Genomic DNA, 18,796 nt, shown 5'->3' with positions numbered 1-18,796 from the left:
AGTCCACGGGATCGCAAAGAGTCGGACACGACTGAGCGACTTCACTTTCTTTTCACTTTCTTTACATGAGAGATTTTTTTGTGGTAAAATATATATAACATAAAATGTACAGTTTTAACCATTTTAAAGTGTATAGTTCTGTGGCATAAAATATATTCACATTGGTGTGCATCTGTGTTTATAGACTTTAAAACATGGCCTTGGGTGACATTAGCTATATCTGACTTGTCTGCAGCATGAACCTTGATTGGAAAGATAGGCATAAAAGTGGAGGTTACTTGGACAGGTTAACTTTTTAAAAATGTTGCATCATCCTGTGTTGTTTTGGCTTCACAATACCTGGTCTTCCCTATGTGTCATATATTAAATAATTGAGGTAAGTTACATTTATATTTATATTTCACAACACTTTGTAGTAACTGAAGTCATGTGATACATTGCAAAATCTGGCATGGAAATCACTAACTTGGGTGGAGAACCAAACTCCCTAACATCCAGTCTGGTTTCTCTTTACCAGATGGTAATGCTTTAAAAGCAACCTTTAAAGAATTCATTTTAGATATACCTATTAGTTAGTAAATTAGTATTTTTGAGCATTTACTTCGAACCTCCTGCTATGCTAAGCATTTGCTTTTTATAGTTACCTCATTTAATTCTTAAAATATTTAATTCTTATTGTCATCGTTATTTTGCAGATGAGAAAACTGATACTTAGTTTATTTAGATCAAGCAGGTGGTAAATTACACAGAACTTGATCTTAACCATTCTGCTACACTCCCTTCCTCCTAAGGGTGTCAGGAAAGCACTAGGCCTAACAGCAACTAACAGATTAAGACATGCAATACTTCTTTATTAAGTCATTCAGAAAGGTCATATTTAGATGTTATGGCATAAATTTATTTTGTTGTTTTAGTTGCTAAGTCGTGTCCAACTCTTTGTGACCCCATGGCCTGTAGCCCTCTGGACTCCTCTGTCCTTGGGATTTTCCAGGCAAGAATACTGGAGTGGGTTGCCATTGCCTCTTCCAGGAGAACTTCCCCACCCAGGGATTGAACCCACGTGTCTTATGTCTCCTGCATTGGCAGGCAGATTATTTACTACTGAGCCACCTCATTTTAATAGGAAGACCAGGAAGAAAAGCCATGTAAAACATCATTTAAATACAGATGAAACTTGGGTTACTCCTCTTGTCATTACAGGGATGAGTGCATGTTTCTCTATAAGAGGCTGTGGCAGCAGGATGTACGTGCCTGCTCTGGCTGTCATGTTGATCTTAATTACTTAATAGAGGCAAGCAGGATGGAGGGAGCAGTTGGTGATCCTGTCTCACTGGATGGAATACTGAGTAATGAACAGGAAAACTTTACAGATCTGATTTTTAGATTGTGTCCTTCAGTTTCTCTAGAAGATAGATTGTAGGTTTTTGTTTTTTTTTTTTTAAAGCATTATCACATTCTATATAAAACTCCTTTTAACATAGCTCACTGGGGAGGCGGTGTAGCAGATGGCTCTTAGTCAGAGCTGGTGTGAATTCTGGCTTTGCTTTGTGAGCTTGAGCCTGAGCAAGCTTCTTCGTTCTTCTCGTTCTCACCTTTCCCACCATTAGAGTGGAGACCATAATACCTATCTCACTAAAAGCACATTAAATGGGAGCCTTCTCCTTTCCACCTCCCACCACCTTTCTCCATTTGGTAGACAATTACTGAGAATCTTGTGTGTTAGCCCCTGTCTTGCATGTGAACTCTTCTAAGAGCTCATAGTGAGAGGCAGGAAGGCATCTGACCAGCTCTTGGTGATGCAGTTTAACAGAAGCGGTACAACACTCAGCACTCCCTCAATGCTGAAGAAGCACCAGGAATGGAACCACTACTTGTTTTGGGGGGAGTGAGTAGCAGTGTTCACTTTAAACATCTTCTGTGTTTAATGTTAGTGGTCATTCAGTACTTGGTGAACATTACACTTTTGTATTTTGTGGTCGGAAATTAGCTTGATCTTAACACGAGTCTGATTTGCAGTGCGTGGCAATTTATTTTTGTCATTGGGTTGACAGTATGGTAGTGCAGATATAGCATTTTTTACAGTGATCACGGTCAGAAGTTACTGGTTTTATGAGACTGAAACCATCCCAGGACATGAATATTGTCAGCTTGATCACAGCATGCAGGATTCTGGAACTACAATAATTAGAGAGCACCTAATATGTGGCAGGCCCTGGGCAACGTCCTTACCTTCCCAGAGTCTATGGTCTTGGGGGAAGGTGAACTGGGCATCAAGTGGACACAGAAGGACTTGGTACACATTATCCTTGTGTGGTAACTTGATACTTCCTCTGGCCCACAGGTTTTATCAATGGCTTATACTGTTAATTCGTAAAAAAGAAGAATTGTGACGTCATAACTTGATAAGATATTAAGGTCATTTAAGAATGCTGTGGCATTTATCCAGCGATCCATCACTGATTGAAATTGACTCACTGTCATTATAATGCAGCCAGTCAGGCTGAATTTGACAGCACTTCTCTATTCAGATTTGTGAGATGTCATGTTTGGTGATTAAGTTGGCAAATATGAATTTTTCTCCTTTCTTTCTGAAGGGTAAAGGCTTAGCCTCTGCTTCTGAATCTCTGCACCTGTCAAGAGCTGATGAAAATGCCCGAGGCCCTGTCTCCACTGCTTTGCTTATCACCCTTCCAGGCCCACTGTCTGTACTCGAGCTGTGTGCACATATCTTTTAGAGAGCTAGGCCTGCTCCTCCATACCCTTGGTGCTTAACTGGGTGGGGAAACCTGATCTGGTATTATGGTTCACTCGATAATTACTTAGTATTTATGATGAGGGCAAAGGCAGGACTGAGACATGGGAGCACCCTAGGTGGGCTATTAACTTGTCACTCTGGGCAGGCTAATGATTTGATGCCACTTCAGCCTGCTATTCGTTATTTATTTTTTAAAATATATATTTATTTTAATCGGTGGCTAATTACTTTACATTATTGTATTGGTTTTGTCATACATTGACATGAATCCACCACGGGTGTAGATGTATTCCCCATCCTGAACCCCCCCTCCCACCTCCCTTCCCATTCCATCCCTCTGGGTCATCCCAGTGCACCAGCCCCAAGCATCCTGTATCATGCATCAAACCTGGACTGGCGATTCGTTTCACATATGATAATGTACATATTTCAATGCCATTCTCCCAAATCATACCACCCTCGCCCTCTCCCACAGAGTCCAAAAGACTGTTCTATATATCTGTATCTCTTTTGCTGTCTCGCATACAGGGTTATCATTACCATCTTTCTAAATTCCATATATATGCATTATTATACTATATTGGTGTTTTTCTTTCTGACTTACTTCACTCTGTATAATAGGCTCCAGTTTCATCCACCTCATTAGAACTGATTCAAATGTATTCTTTTTAATGGCTGAGTAATATTCCATTGTGGATATGTACCACAGCTTTCTTATCCATTCATCTGCTGATGGACATCTAGGTTGCTTCCATGTCCTGGCTATTATAAATAGTGCTGCAATGAACATTGGGGTACACATGGCTTTTTCAACTCTGGTTTCCTTGGTGTGTATGCCCAGCAGTGGGATTGCTGGGTCGTATGGCAGTTCTATTTCCAGTTTCTTAAGGAATCTCCACACTGTTCTCCATAGTGGCTGTACTAGTTTGCATTCCCACCAACAGTGTAAGAGGGTTCCCTTTTCTCCACACCCTCTCCAGCATTTATTGCTTGTAGACTTTAAGATAGCAGCCATACTGACTGGCGTGAGGTGGTACCTCATTGTGGTTTTGATTTGCATTTCTCTGATAATGAGTGATGTTGAGCATCTTTTCATGTGTTTGTTAGCCATCTGTATGTCTTCTTTGGAGGAATGTCTGTTCAGTTCTTTGGCCCATTTTTTGATTGGGTCATTTTTTTTTCTGGAATTGAGCTGCAGGAGCTGTTTGTATATTTTTGAGATTAATTCTTTGTCAGTTGCTTCATTTGCTATTATTTTCTCCCATTCTGAAAGCTGTATTTTCACCTTGCTTATATTTTCCTTTGTTGTGCAAAAGCTTTTAATTTTAATTAGGTCCCATTTGTTTATTTTTACTTTTATTTCCAATATTCTGGGAGGTGAGTCATAGAGGATCCTGTTGTGATTTATGTCAGAGAGTGTTTTGCATATGTTCTCCTCTAGGAGTTTTATAGTTTCTGGTCTTACATTTAGATCTTTAATCCATTTTGAGTTTATTTTTGTATATGGTGTTAGAAAGTGTTCTAGTTTCATTCTTTTACAAGTGGTTGACCAGTTTTCCCAGCACCACTTGTTAAAAAGATTTTCTTTTCTCCATTGTTTATTCTTGCCTCCTTTGTCAAAGAAAAGGTGTCCATAGGTGCATGGATTTATCTCTGAGCTTTCTATTTTGTTCCATTAATCTATATTTCTGTCTTTGTGCCAGTACCATACTGTCTTGATGACTGTGGCTTTGTAGTAGAGCCTGAAATCAGGCATGTTGATTGCTCCAGTTCCATTCTTCTTTCTCAAGATTGCTTTGGCTATTTGAGGTTTTTTGTATTTCCATACAAATTGTGAAATTATTTGTTCTAGCTCTGTGAAAAATACCATTGGTAGCTTGATAGGGATTGCATTGAATCTATAGATTGCTTTGGGTAGTATACTCATTTTCACTATATTGATTCTTCCAATCCATGAACATGGTATATTTCTCCATCTATTAGTGTCCTCTGATTTCTTTCATCAGTGTTTCATAGTTTTCTATATATAGCCTCAAGACTTCTCCATCTATACAGTGCCAATGATAAAACATCTCATCTAGGTTAAAGATAAAAAGTTTCTCCACAGTGAAGGACACCCAGAGAGGTTCACAGAGTCACATGGAGAAGAGAAGAGGGAGGAGGGAGATAGAGGTGACCAGGAAGAGAAGAGAGGGAATCAAAAGAGGCGAGAGCAAGCTAGCCAGTAATCACTTCCGTATGTGCTCTTCACAGTCTGGATCCCTCAGAGATGTTCATGGAGTTATACAGAGAAGAGAAGAGGGAGGAAGGAGACAGAGGTGGCCAGGACGATAAAGGGGGGGAAATCAAAAGGAGCGAGACAGATCCAGCTAGTAATCAGTTCCCTAAGTGTTCTCCACAGTCCAGAATACACAAATAGATTCACAGAGTTGGGTAGAGAAGACAAGGGGGAGGGAGGAGACAGAAGTGACCCAGTGGAGAAAAAAGAGAGTCCAAAGGGGGAACGAGCAGTCAAGCCAGTAATCTTGCTCCCAAGTAAAAATGGGTACTGAAGATTGGGTTCTTAAAGGTACAAAATTTTTGGTACAAATACCAAAAAGCAAAGATTAAAAATCTAGAGTAGAGGTTGGATTCTCAAAAATACAATGTTAAAGAAAAAAACAAAGTCACAAAAATTATAAAATATATATATGAAGTTTGCTTGAAAAAATAGGGTCTTTTTTTGCAAAGTAATAGTAGGTTATAAAAATGAAAATTAAAGGAGTAATAGAGGACTTTAAAAAAATTTTTTTAATTTAAAGAATGATAATAGTAAAAATATATCTAGAACTTTCTCTGGTGTTGCTGTGGACAGTGTGGAGTCAGTTCATTTTCAGATAGTTCCTTGATCCGGCTTATACTTCTCAAGATCTATAGGCCCCTTCCTATGTGAGTGAGTGAAATCGCTCAGTTGTGTCCAACTCTTTGCGACCCCGTGGACTGTAGCCTACTAAGCTCCTCCATCCATGGAATTTCCCAGGCAAGAATACTGGAGTGCGTTGCCATTTTTCGGTGCTAACTACAGGGTTTTCATCTATTGCACCTGTCACTTCCAAGACTGTTCCCTCTGTTTTAGCTTCTTCTGTTTGCTGGTCTCTTCAGTGTCTAATTTCCGCCCTGACACAAGGGGGCGGTGGTGGACACTTTTTTAGGCTCAGTTGTTCAGTGGTACTGTGGGGAGGGAAGAACATTGCAAACAAATAACACTGGCATTTGCTCGCAGTGTCTCGGCCACACTGGGTTTGCCCCCACTCATGGCGTGTGTGCTTTCCCTGTCTACACTGCTTAGGCTCTAGGTTGCTCTGCCAGGAACTGTCTGAGGCCGGCCCTAGGTTGTATGCACTTCCCAGGTCTAAGCCGCTCAGGTTCAGGTACTTGGGTAGTCCTCAGAGGCGCAGACTCGGTTGGGCCTGCGTTTTGTGCCCTTCCCAGGTGCGAGCAGCTCAGGTGACCAGGTGCTTGGTGAGTGTGGTCGCTGTGACTTATCACTTCCCCCATCCCTGCCACTTGGTTTTCTGGGTGTACAACCAGCACACCTTCTCAGGCAGATGTCGACCGTCCAGAATCCCAAGAAGTCTTGGTTAGCAACAAAGTCTGCTTGCAGTTTGGTAGATGATGCCTCTCTGGGGCCACAATTGCCCCCTTCCAGCTCTGGCTGCCCTCACCTGCCTGTCTCCGGCAGGGGTGGGCCGGCCCACAGCCGGCTGGCTCTGTTCAGTCCTTTGTTCTGTGAGCGGGTCTGGCGGTGTCTTAGGTTAGGGCTTTTCCCTGGATAGCTATCCCACAGTGTGGTTTGCTATCTCAAGTTAGTTCCCTCAGATTGCCCTTGGGGCATTCAGGCCTGGTCCTTAATCTAAGCAGTGCAGCCCGGGCCTCCCTGCCCAGCCTCTGTTTGCTAGTGGCGGATGCGGGAGTCTGTGCTGCTTCTCCGCTGGGAGTTACCATTGGGTATATAATCTGTGGGTTTTAAATATTTATTTATTTTTCCTCCTGATTATGTTGCCTTCTGAGGTTCCAAGGCTCGCCACAGACTTGCCAGTGAGAGTGTTTCCTGGTGTTTGGAAACTTCTCTCTTTTTTAAGACTCCCTTCCCAGGACGGATTTCTGCCCCTCCCTCTTTTGTCTCTCTTTTTGTCTTTTATATTTTTTCCTACCTCCTTTTGAAGACAATGGGCTGCTCTTCTGAGTGCCTGATATCCTCTGCCAGCGTTCAGAAGTTGTTTTGTGGAATTTACTCAGCGTTCAAATGTTCTTTTGATGAATTTGTCGGGGAGAAAGTGGTCTCCCTGTCCTATTCCTCCACTTTCTTAGGACCACCCCCTGCTATTCTTTAAATATTTGTTCACAACATTGTTAAGAGAAGCCAGGAGCTGTATGAGAGATAATAGGGCAGCTAAAGAGTGCCTCTAGTTCCCCTTTTTGCCAGTTCTCAGGATTGCAACTGACCAGAAGAAAAGTAGCAGACTCCTTGCCTTTTCTTCCAGCCATATTCTGTACCATCCCTGAGAAAAGGCATAATATTTTAGTTTAATTTCACTAACTTTCCAAAAATGTTTGAACACCCCATTGATGAATTGGTACAGGGAAGCTGCCATAATATCCAGGCCCTAAGTCTAGACTTAGAAAGAGACACTGGGCTAGATCCTGAGAATATAGGTAAATAAGATTCTGACCCAGTCCTCAAGGAACTTGAAATAGTAACTTATTACATGTCATAAAATAGTGGGAGAGAACTATCGTTCAGTTGCCCAGTCATGTACAGCTCATTGCGACCCCATGGACTGCAGCACAGCAGGCTTCCCTGTCTTTCACCATCTCCCAGAGCTTGCTCAAACTCATCACTTACTCCACTGAGTAAGTGATGTCAACCATCTCACCCTCTGTTGTCCCCTTCTCCTCCTGCCTTCAGTCTTCCCAGGATCAGGGTCTTTTCTAATGAGTCAGCTCTTCCCATCAGGTGGCCAAAGTATTGGAGTTTCAACTTCATCATCAGTCCTTCCAATGAATATTCGGGATTTATTTCCTTTAGGATTAACTGGTTTGATCTCCCTGCAGTCCAAGGGACTTTTGAGAGTCTTCTCCAACACCACAGTTCACAAGCATCAATTCTTCGGTGCTCAGCCTTCTTTATGGTCCAACTCTCATATCCATACATGACTACTAGAAACCATAACTTTAACTATACAGATCTTTGTTGGCAAAGTAATGTCTTTCTTCTTAATATGCTGTCTAGGTTTGTCATCGGAGAAGGCAATGGCACCCCACTCCAGTACTCTTGCCTGGAAAATCCCATGGACGGAGGAGCCCGGTAGGCTGCAGTCCATGGGGTCGCTAAGAGTCAGACACAACTGAGCGACTTCCCTTTCACTTTTCACTTTCATGCATTGGAGAAGGAAATGGCAACCCACTCCAGTGTTCTTGCTGGAGAATCCCAGGGACGGGGGAGCCTGGTGGGCTGCTGTCTATGGGGTCTCACAGAGTCAGACACGACTGAAGTGACTTAGCAGTAGCAGCAGGTTTGTCATAGCTTTTCTTCCAAGGAACAAGCATCTTAATTTCATGGCTGCAGTCACCATCTGCAGTGATTTTGGAGCCCCAAAAAATAGTTTTTCATTTTGCATTGTTTCCCCATCTATTTGCCATGAAGTGATGGGACCAGACGCCATGATCTATTAGTCTTCTGGGAAAGCAGAGGGAAGAACAGTGAATGTAGCCTATGGAGGTCAGTGTGGCTTAAGGCAGTGATTCATGACAGTGATCCTAGGGTGGGAACATTGGTGAAGTGAAATACCCTTTCTTAATTTTAAGTAAATATGGTGTTCAGAGTTTGAATCTTTCAAATGGATGAAAATAGAATACTTTCATTTTATGCAACCTAAAGCCTTATACTTATGGAATTGCACAAGGCAGGTTGAGTAAGTGTGACATTGCAGTGAGTCTTGCCATATTGACCTGGTGGCTTAGATGGTAAAGAAAGATTCTTGACTCCTTGCTACATCTTAAAAGGAATCTATCACTGAGAAACAAATTCTCCCAATGGAAGGCCTTTCTTAGATTCTAAAATTTTACAGTAGGCCTTTGCATTACTACAGAGAAGTTTGTTTCCTCAGATTCTGCTATCTCCACTGACTAGAAGGAAATAAGAGCCCCTGGACACCTCAGTTTAGTAAAAGCCTTGGGACCTTTTGTGTTTCTATCAGAAAGCTGGTTGTCCCCTATTGTTCCTTAATCCACAGTCCGTTGGGAGTGTTCTGTTTTGTGTCCCTGCCTGGGAGCCTTCGGAAAAAACCTCTTATTTGAGAAAGGGAGTTCTCAGTGTTTGTCATCTCCAAATCTTCCAGAATACATTTTTAAGGTTATCTTGGGATTGATTTTTTTCAGGGAAAATAAACATCTTGTGTCTTGCCTCTGGGGAGAGTAAATGTTTTTCAGAGGCAGATAAGGCCAGTTTTGTAACACTCCAGCACAGCAAGCTGGGGAACTCACTGATGCTGCCTCAGCAGCTGTGTTTGTCACAATGACTGTGACAGTCCAAGGCCTATTTTGATCTTGCCTAATACGGAATATTTATTTCTATTCTTAGAAGCATTGTGATTTAGTACTTTCACATTTCATTATTCCAGCTTGTACTGTTGTGTGGTGTTGGGGAGGAAGAGAGGTGTTAACTTTTGCTGTTGTTTCTAAAATGAATTTGAGTGATTTGATTTTAGGCTGGATAAAGACACTGAGCTACATTTTGTTGGTTTGGTTTTTTTTTTGTTTGTTTGTTTTTTTCCCCTTGACAACAGTGGCTTCACTCTGAGATGACAAGCTGTCATTGTGAGAGAGTTTGCATTAAGTTCTACATTTGTATCTTCTCAGCAAAATACTCCAGTTTAGGTAAATGGAAATGGAAAAGAGTAATGAAGCTCATTGTTGAAGCATATTGGGAAGCATTCAAGCCAATTCAAAGAAATGTACAGTAAAGCAACAATGAGATTCTTTTCATATATGGAATTAGCAAAGACTTTTATTTTTAAAGATGATGCCCACCTCATGAGGGTATTACTCATACTGTTTACAGGAAAGAAAATTAGTGTAATCTCCTTGGGAAATAATTTGATATATCAGAAGCTTTACGGAGAAGGCAATGGCACCCCACTCCAGTACTCTTGCCTGGAAAATCCCACGGACAGAGGAGCCTGATAGGCTGCAGTCCATGGGGTCGCTAAGAGTCGGACACGACTGAGCGACTTCACTTTCACTTTTCACTTTCATGCATTGGAGAAGGAAATGGCAGCCCACTCCAGTGTTCTTGCCTGGAGAATCCCAGGGACAAGGGAGCCTGCTGGGCTGCCGTCTATGGGGTCGCACAGAGTCAGACACAACTGAAGCGACTTAGCAGCAGCAGCAGCAGCAGCAGAAACCTTAAAATGTTTATGCTCTTTAGCCTAGTACTCTTACTACTTCCAGAGGTCTCTGCAAAGGAAATCACATGAACAGAGTTACGTATTAGTAATAATATGCAATATTAGTAATAAAAAGAGAAAAATCTATGATTCAGTAGGGAAATGATTTTGTAAACTATGACATATCCATGTGTGAACTGTTATGATATAAAAATGATGTTTAGAGAAACTACAACATCAAGAAAACCTATGAGAAATAATGAGTCAAAAGGATCTCAATATCTTATCATTGAATTTTATAATGGTATAATTGTATACAACTAGCAGGCCAGCAAAAACCAAAACAAAAATAAAACTGGAAGGAAATGATCCTAAACATTAAGTTGTTTTCTCCCCATGTTTCCTTATTTTCTGTAAGAAGCATAGGTAATTTCAATGAATTTTTCTTTTAGTTAAGAGAAAACAATCTTCTTGTAGTGGTGCCTTATGTTTATCTCATTCTTCATTAAAAATTTAAAGTTCATATTTTATGCCTTGTAAATTGCCATGGTGATGGGATTAAATGCTTAACTTATGATGTGCATGCGTGCTGTCATTTCAATTGTGTCTGACTCTTTGCAACCCTATAGACCACCAGACCCCTCTGAACATGGGATTCTCCAGGCAAAATACTGGAGTGGGTTGCCATGCCCTCCTCCAGAGGATCTTCCCAACCCAGGGACTGAACCCATGTCTCTTAGTTTCCTGCATTGGAGGCAGGTTCTTTACCACTAGTGCCACCCAATGATTTATTTACCTCCCTGGGTTTTAGTTGACAACTTTTGTGAGAGGTTAAAAGTGACCTCTTTAACAGCAGTTGCTTTATTAAACTGTTATCTTTTGTATGTTTCAGAAAGTTGTTATAGATGTTTGAAACTTTAGAACCATAAAAATGGATAAAATTGTCTTGCAGTTTGTGATGGGTAAAATGTAACAGTATGTTTATGATTTTTTCTTTAGGAATTTTTCAAATAGAAACTAATTGCAGCATTTCCACTTGACCAGCATTCATAGGGTAAGATTAATATTCTGAATTGTAAACACATGGTAAAGATAATTACTTTTACATTGGTAGCTTGGGGCAAATAAGTACTGAATACTTAGTATGTAAAAAGATTACTATTCTTACAGATGTTTTGAGTAAAATCCTCTTGATGTTTTAAAACCAATTAAACAGAAAATTAAATCTGTATGCGTTTTGGTAAAATATCATCTTCCTATCCTTTGTTTATTTTGTATGTAGGAAAGGATATGTGTGTATGTATGTGTTAGATATTTGTAATTTTTTAACATTAAAGATCTAAAGAATATAATGAATGTTTATGAGAGGCTTAGACTCCATGACTCCCTGTCTCTATTTTCCTGATTTTTAATGCATAGAATTGGTTTGTTTGGTATGTTTCCATAATAAAAAGATGGCCTTGCTTTCCTCGAGTAGGCAAGTCAGAAGTAAACAAGTCCCATCTCCTGTTGCTTCCTGCAAGCATCATTCATCTTTTGTAATTGTGGAAGTTTAATCTTGAATTAGCTCTGTGGCAGAGCTTTTGACTTGGACATAATGAATGATTAATTTTTATGTGTTGAATTGCGTGGCTCTCCAGTGTTCTGAATATGGCATATGTCTTAAAGCTGTGTCACCCAGCTCTGAACATAGTCCCAGTAAAGCAGTGCTTGAGGACAGTGGACCTGTCTCCTACTGTTTTCTGAGCATCCTTCTTTTTACAGATGAAGGTAGACACTTGGACTTCTTGAGTATATCCACATTTTGCTGTTGAATTATCGAGTTCAGTATGAATTCTGAAAAGCTAATAACAGATCAGCCACTTCTCTTCTTGTGACTCTTCAGTGGCTTTTCTACCACTCCTATACTACTTGTTATCTGAACTGTTTATCTTGCCTGCAGGTCTCTGTTACTCTTAACTTTCCCCAGGCTTCTGACACTGAGGCCAAGTGTCCTCCCTTCTTATCTGCACACATCCTAAGCTTCTTGCACCTTCTGCTTAAGATGATCTCCCCCAATATCATCACATGGTTGGCTCCATTCTCATCTACATTTTAATGGTAGTCCCTCTAAAGAGAGAGGCCTGCCCTGACTCCCTGGTCTAAAGTAGCTGTGTCTTCTTCGTAGCTGTTCTGATTTTATCATGTACATGTATCTAATCTGTCTCTCCTTACTACACAGTAAGGTCCCTGGGAGCCAGGATCTTGTCCATCTTGCACATTTCTGTATTTCCCTAACACTTAGAACTCCGTCTGGCACATAGTAGATGTTCTAAATATTTGTTGCATAACAGACTAAAATCCTGACCTCTCTTTGACAAGCACTGCTTTACTATTGTCTGTAATGTTTCACCCATTCTCTTTGGGTATTTTGTTTGTGTAGAACCAAATGCACTGCTTATTTTTGGCCACCATCCTACTCATTTTGGCACTGATACGACAGTATAAGATGGTGTTGCTAACTCTAAACTATGCATGTCATCTCTCCACAATAGGATTTTAAATCCCATGAAAGCAGAAACAAGGCCTCGTGTTTCCTTGGTATACCTTTGTAAAGTCCTAAACTCCATGATTGAATGCATGTAAATGTTAACTTAGAGAAAGGGTTAAGACCAAAACATAATTCTGGTTTGTGTGTCCTAGAGCGGGGGGCGGTGGGGGCAGGGGGTGGGGGGGGGTGGGGGTGGTGGTGGGGGGTGGAACTTCTCATTTTGATTTATGGTTTAAAATATTTATAACATAGAAATATTCTGGACTATTTTTTCAGCTTCATGTTCTAAAACTGTTTAAGAAAGCCTATTATTACTTAGGCTAGGTGACTAGAAGCAATGCTCTCAACTTCAGTTCTTTTCACGTTAGGCAATAAACCCATGTTGTACTACTCTGTGACCCTAGAGAAGCTACTTAAACACCTCTGAAATTTAGTTTCTTTATTTGTAAAGAGTTAGACTCTGATCTCTATGGTTTCTTCTTGGGTTAAATAGTCCGTATGATTCTGCTCCTGTGAAAGGTAGGTCACCTGTGCAAGAATTAGAAGGAAATGGACTGATGCCTGCTGTTGTCATTTAAAGGAGAGCATGTGTGATTCCCGAGGGACTGCACAGGGACTGAGTTTGGTTCAGCTTTGTGGTTTGCTGACCCTGGGATGATGAGAGGGGGTCAGGAAAACAGTTTTATAAACAATGAAGATAGTAGAGAAGGGTTTGAGGCTGCTGGCTATTTACACATTCTAGGGATTGTGTAGCCATTGGCGGCTTATGCTCTACTGTTAATAAGATAGTAATAGGGCTGCAGCTTCTCTTCATTTTATTCTAGATGATTTGGTAGCTTACGTAAAGCATCAAAGAATTGAGAGGTCTTTTTCTGAAAGCACAATTACCATGTAAATTAAATACATGATGTATTTCATAACCATCAGAAACAAGAAGTGAAGCAATGTTCCTTAAATTTCAACAACTCTGATTTAATTAGGATTTCGAGAGATGGCCACATGCTCTCAATTGTCATATTCAGTAACTTTCTCTTGGGGCTTCAGATGATTAGGGTAATTTTTCTAATATTTAGCATATGATTTGATTGTTTCACAGATCCCTTACCACTCTACAGCTTTGGATAAGAAGCTGCAGAATGACAGTTACCCGTCACTATTCTCCTTTGGTTTCTCTGTTTTGACTATGATGTCAGATCCTTTGATTTCTGTGCTCCAGGAACACTATGCTGCTCTTTCACCTGCTTCTCTATCCACCTTTACTCTTAGCCCTTCCTCATCTGATATGTTACAAAGGAGAGAGAGATTCTAGTCTTATTTCACCAAATTCTTCCAAAGAATTCATTTCTTTGGCACTATCTGCTACTTAAATGCTCAGGACTTCCCATGGTGGGTTAAAGATGGCTGCAAATACTTTGTGATTTTTTTCCTGTCAAGAGATGGAGTCTATTTCCTGTCCTTTTAAATCTGGGCTAGCCCTGTTATTTTTTCTGACCTGTCACATGTGGCAGAAATCGTATGGGGTAAGGCTGGGCCTTAAAGGGCTTTGTGACTTCTGCTTTTGTGTGCTTATAATTTTCTTAGTTAGAACTCAGCCACCTAGCTGTGAGAAAGTCTAAACAGCCATGTGGAGGAGTGGCAAGGCCCCTGGTCAGTAGCTGAAGCTGAGGTCCAGGCCAAGCAGCCAGCCAGAACACCAGCCCTGTGACTGAGGCAGCTTGGACCTTCCAGCCATCCCAATGTTTGAGCCAACACCATGCAAAACAGAACTGCCTCTTCATCCCAAAGAATCATCAGAAATGATGAATGGTTATTTCCGCTGCTAAGTTTTGGGCTGATTTGTTACATAGCAGTAAAGAACCAAAATAAAAATTGGTACCTAGAAGTGAGGTGTTGCCACAACAAAACATCTGGCATTGGCTTTGAGACCAGGTAGCAGTGAACCTGAAGGGGAAGTAAGATGATTATTAATGGTGGCTGGAAGGGCAGAAAGGAAATTTCTACTGGAGGATATAAAACAGTACCCTTGTTATGTATTGGCAGAAAACTTGATGAGATTGACACAGTAATATGGAATATAGAAAATGAACCTAATCGATTTATATGTCTAGCTTAGATTTTCCTTCAGAATGTTGGAAGTACTAATTGACTTCTTAAAAACATTTATGACTAAAGTAAGAGAGAGATTAATTATAGAAGAAACAGTTCGGATTTTAAGTAGACTTTTAGAGGACATATTTCCAATTCAGAATTTTCTGGGGTCATGAATAAAACTGTTCCTTAATTCCTAGCTTCTTTTCCAAGCAAAAGGTACTCAAAGATGAGATCCAGAGCAGTGCTAATGCAGTAAAACTTGATCTTAAGGTAGGAATCAAGGCCAGGCACAGGTATAGGGCCCTGTACTAAGACTTTAGAAAGATTTAAGGCAGTGCCTCTTCTCAGCTAGATAGAAAGGCTTCTAAGAATCTTAAGGGTGTTGTCCCATAGTATTCCGAACATGATTTAGATGACAAGATCCTGGACTTTAAGCCTGAACTTGATGCCATAGTGGAATAAAACTTTGGGCAGAGGGCAGGACTTGGGAGAGGGTGAGGCTTTCATGTGAGAGGAATGTAAATCATTTGTGGGTAGAAAGTAGACTGATGTCTGCACATTCTTTGCTGTTCTTCCACTGAGAGGAGGCATTTATTCCTGAATAAATCTGGGCTGGTACTCGAGTCCTTTGGCCAATAGCGTGTGCTGGGCATGACACCGTGATTTGAGAGCTGTGCCGTAAAAGAACTGCAGTTTTCACCTCTGTTTGGAAAGCACCATCATAGAACGCAGGCACCATGCGGAGTGAGGACACTCAAACAACCACAGGAAGTCTCACATGAAGTTCCAGTCAGCACCAAGTACCAGCCTGATGAATAAGGACATTTTGAACCTTCCAGCCATCTCTGTGCCAGCCAACTCCAGGAAGTGAAAGAACCACCCACTGAATCACAAGAAATAAACTTATTTTTAAGCCACTAAGGTTTGGAATGTACAGACTAACTAGCCAAAATCCTTCCCATCTATATGCTTCCAAGATCTTGCTTCTCCAAGGAGAGGCTTAATCCCTTAGATACATCCTGCCTAACGTGTGAACATTATACTCTTCTGCCCTATGCATTTTTGTACATTCAGTTATTTATTGTACAAATACTTACTGTACACCATGTACTAGAAACTGTGGAAGATCCTATAATGCCGTAGGATCAGAATCAGAATTCTTTTGACCCTGCTTGTCCATGGTCCTCTTTTAGGATATTTGATGTTGCTAAGTGGTGTTGAATTTTCATATACAGTGACTATTTTATTCACTGCTTATTTCCAAATATATTGCAAAGGTTTTTAGTATTATTTCTGGCCCACATGATTGAAATAACCGTTCAGCTGCCCCCCTGTTTCTAACCCCTCCACCTTAAATCCATCCTGCAGATCTCTGTAGCTCAGTGACTCATTGTTCCCCCTTCTCACCTGAAGGTTCCTGTGGTTGATGGTACCTGTTACTTTGTAGTCTTTGGGGAGAGGGAGCACTCTAGACATCTGAAACTTCCAGGAAGACTTAAAAGATAGGCAATGTCCCCAGTTATTTTTGTTGCCAGTCTATCTTGTGAGCTCTCTCCTCTGACCTCACTTCCACCAACTTTAAGAGTGGCATCTGGGTTTAAGTTTCTTATAAAAGTGCTCCAGGTAGTTCTAATGTGAAACCAAAGTTGAGAACCACTGTCCTAGATTTGTGATTCTCAAAAAGTAGTCTTATACCAGTAGCATCAACATTACTTAGGAATTTGTTAAAAATACACATTCCTGGGGCCTACTGCAGACCTAATGAATCAGAAACTCCAAGAGTAGGGTTTATCACGTGATTTAACAAGCTCTCCAGTGATTTATGAGCATTAGTGTTAGAGAAACACTTTACTAGATGAATCCTATAGTTCCCTTCTAGATCGCAAAACTAGTGTCTGGCTAGTGATTCTTCAAGTGCTTGAGAAATGCTATATAATTGTCGTCAGACCTCTGAAGAGTGGTTCAGAGGATTATTTAGTATAAAGCACAGGAGTAAGTGAGTCCTGGACACTAATGCTTTGTTTCCCAGGGTGAATCTACATTTCAGCTAAAGATACGTTAGACCCAAAAACATCTTGATGAGAAGAGTAGGACTAAGTATTTTGAAAGACTATAAAGTGATTTTTTAAGTTAATAATCAGTGAGAGTAGTGTACAGAAACCCCATTTTGATTTGTTTGGCTATGTCCCTGCCCGGAGCCAGAGACAGAGATCTTTGAAGTAGCGTCCAGTTCTCAGCATAGAATGACTCTAAATACCATCTGATCATCATTTGTTTATTTTTTCACTGGTTATTTTGGAAATGCTTTCAAAGTAAAATTAGGACTAGTGGGAAGTAAAGACTGTCTAACTTGAATGTTGTTGTTCCAGTCTTAGAGACTTCGGGATGAGATTGTCAAATGAATTCATGTGCTTTGAAAAGCTTTTATGATTTTTTAATGAGGTTTAAAAGCTAAAGGAATGGGATTAAGACCATAAAATCCTTTACTTTTAACATTGTTTCTTTGAACTGATTTAGTGCATTTGTATATTAGAAATAGAGATCTGATTTGGATTGAATCCTCATTGTTTGCAAAAATATGGTCTGGAAAAAATTTCCTGGACACACTAACAGTATTCAACTTTGTAACAACAAAGGACAGCTATGTTCTAACTCTCCAGTTAAGCACTTCAATTAGAAAAATTAACGTCATTTAATATATAGGAATGCTTGAGACTTCATACAGCATTAAATGCAGATGCTATATCTTTATATAAAGTCTTAAAATAGTTCAGTGGAACATGTTTAGTAGAAAAAGTTTAGCTGAGAAAGCAGATTATATAGTATGTAACTGGAGACATTGCAGAAAGCTATACATTTATAGCCTGGCCTTTCCAAAGATTAAAATGGAGCCCACTTACAGTGCAGATGTTGGTGTAAGTTGATGTCTTAGTCCCTTCAGGCTGCTATACAGCAAACTACCGCAACAAACATTTATTTCTCAAAGTTTCTGGAGGCTGGAAAGTCTAAGATCAGCAGACTCAGTGTCTGATGAGAGCTCACTTCCTAGTCGGTAGATAGCCACATTCTTTCTGTTTCCTCACAAAGTGGAGGGGGGCAAGAGAGCTCTCTGGGGACCCTCTATAAGGGCACCAATCCCATTCATTAAAGCAGCGTCCTTGTGACCTACCCACCAAGTTCCCACCTCCTAATCCTGTCATGTTGGAGCATTGGGATTTCAAAATACATATTTTTCAGGGACACAATATTCAGTCCATTGTAGTGGGGGAAAGAGTTAAATATTCAACTTTTTCTTAGCTTTTGAAAGAACTGAGATTGGCATAGTTAAGTGGATTGAGTGGCCTAGACAATGTGGTCTGGTGTGGATGAGCCTTGAGATTTTATCCTGAGAACCTAGGTTCTAGTTGTAACTATTTCTTGCTGTTGTCGCCTTGGACAGTCCATTGGATAACACCTTCGGATAACACCTTGGATAACACCTTTCAGTTCAGTTCAGTTCAGTCGCTCAGTGGTGTCCAACTCTTTGCGACCCCATGAATCGCAGCACGCCAGGCCTCCCTGTCCATCACAAACTCCGGGAGTTCACTCAGACTCAAGTCCATCGAGTCAGTGATGCCATCCAGCCATCTCATCCTCTGGCGTCCCCTTCTCCTCCTGCCCCCAATCCCTCCCAGCATCAGAGTCTTTTCCAATGAGTCAGCTCTTCGCATGAGGTGGCCAAAGTACTGGAGTTTCAGCTTCAGCATCATTCCCTCCAAAGAAATCCCAGAGCTGATCTCCTTCAGAATGGACTGGTTGGATCTCCTTGCAGTCCGAGGGACTCTCAAGAGTCTTCTCCAACACCACAGTTAAAAGCATCAATTCTTTGGCGCACAGCCTTCTTCACAGTCCAACTCTCACATCCATACATGACCACAGGAAAAACCATAGCCTTGACTAGATGGACCTTTGTTGGCAAAGTAGTGTCTCTGCTTTTGAATATGCTATCTAGGT

General features: G+C 40.8%; 1 protein-coding gene across 6 annotated transcripts in view; it reads left to right on the top strand.

The window, feature by feature from the left end:
* The window catches only part of LRRC8B (leucine rich repeat containing 8 VRAC subunit B), an 80,125-nt gene that overhangs the window by 41,200 nt on the left and 20,129 nt on the right, over positions 1-18,796 (top strand). For 5 of the 6 annotated variants that reach the window (XM_006063366.4, XM_025288312.3, XM_044944724.2 and 2 more), the window contains one exon: positions 11,182-11,236. The exons of the other annotated variant lie outside the window; for it this stretch is intronic. The gene's annotated coding sequence lies outside the window, so the exon portion shown is untranslated. The remainder of the gene's footprint in view (positions 1-11,181; positions 11,237-18,796) is intronic. 6 annotated transcript variants of the gene reach the window in all.

This window comes from Bubalus bubalis, chromosome 6 (assembly GCF_019923935.1).
Source record: "Bubalus bubalis isolate 160015118507 breed Murrah chromosome 6, NDDB_SH_1, whole genome shotgun sequence".
NCBI lineage: Eukaryota > Metazoa > Chordata > Mammalia > Artiodactyla > Bovidae > Bubalus > Bubalus bubalis.
This window is presented reverse-complemented; position numbering and strand designations above follow the sequence as displayed.